This window comes from Merops nubicus, unplaced genomic scaffold, assembly GCF_000691845.1.
Source record: "Merops nubicus isolate BGI_N331 unplaced genomic scaffold, ASM69184v1 scaffold26477, whole genome shotgun sequence".
In the NCBI taxonomy this organism is placed as follows: Eukaryota; Metazoa; Chordata; class Aves; order Coraciiformes; family Meropidae; genus Merops; species Merops nubicus.
The window spans coordinates 1-3,346 of record NW_008618738.1 but is presented as its reverse complement, the minus strand read 5'-3'; the positions used below and the strand labels follow the sequence as shown (position 1 = coordinate 3,346).

Below are 3,346 nucleotides of genomic sequence, written 5' to 3'. Positions count from 1 at the left end.
GGTCAGGCTCTTCTCCCAAGCAACCAGCGATAGGACAAGAGGCAACGGGCTGAAGTTGTCCCAGGGCAGGTTTCAGTTGGATATGAGGCAGAATTTCTCTCCTGGCAGAGTGGTGAGGGGTTGGCCCAGGCTGCCCAGGGAGGTGCTGGAGTCCCCATCCCTGGAGGGGTTCAGAAAACATGTAGATGTGGCACTTGGGGACATGGTTTAATGGTCATGGTAGGGTTGGGTTGATGGTTGGATTTGATGATTTTAGAAGTCTTTTCCAACCTTAACAGTTCTCTGATTCTGTGATTTCTGGGACCTGCCCGTTTCCTCCCATAGGGCCACCAGGCAAAGGAGCTGCTGGTTTCTGCTGGTTTCCAGTAGCTAATGGGACAGGGCTGGGGGTCACAGAGCAGAGCTGAGCTCACTCAGGTGGCCAGAGAACCAAAATCCTCCATCCTGGCTACTGGGCTGCACCTCCTGTGGGGCAGAGGCTCTTGGTGTTTAGGGACGGGCAAAAACGTGAATGTAGGAATCATTTACTTACAGTAAATTAAGTAGGCAAATTAAGAAGGACATTGGCTGGTGCTAATGAGGGGGCTGAGTGGAGCAGCACGCGGCAGCAGTGGGTTGGACCCACAGCTGGCTACGGGGATCACGGCACGGGACGATACCTTTACATGTGTCCAACAGGGTTGTGACCATCTCCTAGCCCAGGATGTGAAGCTGAAAGTGTCATCTGGGGATCTCCTACTACTCCGGACACTTTCTCCTCTTCCCGACGCTTCAAGCAGGCCGCTTTAGGGTTCAGATTGCGCTCTAGGCCAAAAACAGCAAGGGAGGGAGTGAAGCAACCTCAGTCTGGGCAACAGCATTGCACAAGGCAGCAGCATCCGAGAGAGACAAGAGAGAGAGTGAGGGCAGAGTCCCAGGACAGACACACACTCCGTGAAGCTGCTCTGTGCCTGCTGTGGCTGCGGCACCTCGGCTGGGCCCCGGCGCGAGCAGGACCCCGCGCCCAGCTGGGCCACGCTGCCAACTGAAACACTGCTGGCCCACAGACCCCCGAGCGCCTCGGCCAGCTCGCAGAGTTGAGGGCTGAGTTTTCCAAAGCCACTTCATGGGATCCAGGTGCCAAAATTCCCATGAAGCAGGAAGGGGAGACAGACGGAGCGGCCTGGAGCGCGCGGCGGGGCCGGGGCTTTGGGGAGCTCGGCCCGCGGCACCTCACGCCCCGAAAGCAGAGTCCCAACAGAGAGGCACACGCACACAGAGGTGTGGGGGGGAGAGAAAGGCCCCGAAATGCACCTGCCAGCTGGTACCATACCTCGTACTTGCTGCTCCAGGCCCAGAATGACCTGCACCGCTTGCTGTAGGATGATCAGTTTGGTCTGTGCTTTGTCCGTTTTTAAGTGCATCTGACACATGCGTCCCAGTTCTTTAAAGGCCTCGTTAATGTCCCGCACACGCACCCTCTCCCTGGCGTTATTGGCCATTCTCCTCTCCCGGTCCCTCAGATCTTTGTCCTCCAGTGACAAGGCCTCGTCTGTACTGCTGGGTTCATAGCACCACAGGGATTAGTCAGGGGGGTGGTACCGAGGGGGGGGCTATACGTTGCCGTGCTGGTAGTGCTCCTGGTGTCCACTGGAAATGGCTCAAACGGCCTCACACTGCAAAGCCAATTTGTCCCGGGTGCTCCCCAGAGCGGCCTGGGCCAGTCGGGCCGTGCCGTGGCCTCTGTGAGCCACGGGAAGGTGCTGCCAGCACGGGGCTGGGCTCCCAGGGAGGAGGGTGCTGCCAGGGGTGAGGGTGGGCAGAGGATGCAGAGGATGCAGTATTGACACCGACGCCTTCTCCCCTCTGCAAAAATTTTGCCTTTCTGTTTGGTTTCGGTTGGGAACGAAAAATTTGGAGCACGGGTCTCAGCCAAAATCATTGGGTTCATCCCCCGAGGGGACTTTTTGGCAGAAGGCAAATTCCTCTTTGTGAGATTTCCTTTCAAAAATGCCACCTGCAGCAAAACCCTCCTCTCCCAGCAGAGGTGTTTTGGCAGCCAGGCCCAGCATCCTCTTATGGGCTGCGGGGGCACCACCGGGGGCAGGAGCCAAGGACCCCGTCTGCTGCTGAGGGTCAGTCTCAGATGCAGCCACTGAATCCAGGGCTTTCAACACAGCCAAAATCACTCCAGAAAGGGGTGATGTTCCTTTCCAGGCATGGTCAGGCTCTTTGGGAGAGCCTCCACTGCTGGCAGCACCCTAGGGGTGCCCAAAACAGGCAAGGATGGGGGGGGACAGCAGAGTCGTGCTGGCAGCACCTTAAACCGTGGCCTCGCCCGCAGCCCATCCCCTCCAAACCCCCAATTTACTGCAGAGACGACCTTCTCCCCCAGAGCAAAAATTCTTGTGGGACAGACACCTATCTGAGGAGGGTCCTTGGGTGAGACCTGGCACTGGGAGAGACCGTGGCCTTTGGCTCCAGGGGAGCCGCGCAGGGAGAAGCCTTCACGGAAGAGGGGTCGCAGAGTCAGAGCCTTCCTGGGTGTGCTGGGGGGCCCGGAGAGGCTCCAGACAGCACCTGACTGCACGGAGGGGGAGCGAGGGCTCCCCAGGAAAACGGGGGGCAGCAGGCTGCCCGCTGTACCTGCCTACATCCTCTCCTCACTGCTGGCAGTGCCAAGGGAGCCGAGCCCAGCTTGCCCTGGCCGGTGGCCATCCCTGGCAGGGACACAACTCCAGCAGTGCCAGCCGGGCAGCACGGAGCCATCTCCCCACCACTGGTGAGTGCCAGGCCACGTGGGGTCCTCCAGGGGCTGAGGCTGCCTCGTGCCCCACTCAAAGTGGGCGTCTCTGACCTGCCTGGCCCCCCACAACACCTCCCGATCTTCTCCTTTCTCTCCCTGCCCTGTTTGCTGCTGCTGCTGCTCCGCTCGCTTCCCTGGCTGCGTCCAGGAAGGGTTTAAAAAGGGACAAGCTTGGGAGACCAAAGTGAACACGGCCCCGGCCCCCCTCCTCCATCCGCAAGCAGCAAGTACAAGGTAGAGAGTGGGACCACTGAGAGGTCACGGCTGGGGACTGTCTGTAGGAGATCAGAAAGAGCAGAGCCAAAAAAAAAAATAAACCAACCAAAAAAAAAAAAACAAAACAACTCGAAATAAAAAATAAAAAGGAAAGGGAAATTTAAAAAGAGACAGGAAAAAAATGTACATGTTACGAAAGGCCAAAAATTACAAACTGAAGAGAGGCACAAAGGACTCCGACATCAAGGCAACAGCAGAGGCCAGCAGAGAGGAGCACAGCCAGGCACAAACCACCGACGCGTGTTACAGTGGGCTCTGCAGAGAGAAAGGGGTTAACCTGCCGCG

General features: G+C 57.9%; 1 long non-coding RNA gene across 1 annotated transcript in view; it reads right to left on the bottom strand.

Moving 5' to 3' along the window:
• The window catches only part of LOC103776067, a 2,500-nt gene extending 831 nt beyond the window's left edge, over positions 1-1,669 (bottom strand). Inside the window, exons 1-2 of the long non-coding RNA XR_608175.1 lie at positions 1,313-1,669; positions 660-804 (exon numbers count right to left, since the gene is read on the bottom strand). This is a non-coding gene — a long non-coding RNA (uncharacterized LOC103776067). The remainder of the gene's footprint in view (positions 1-659; positions 805-1,312) is intronic.
• Positions 1,670-3,346: the final 1,677 nt, after the last annotated feature.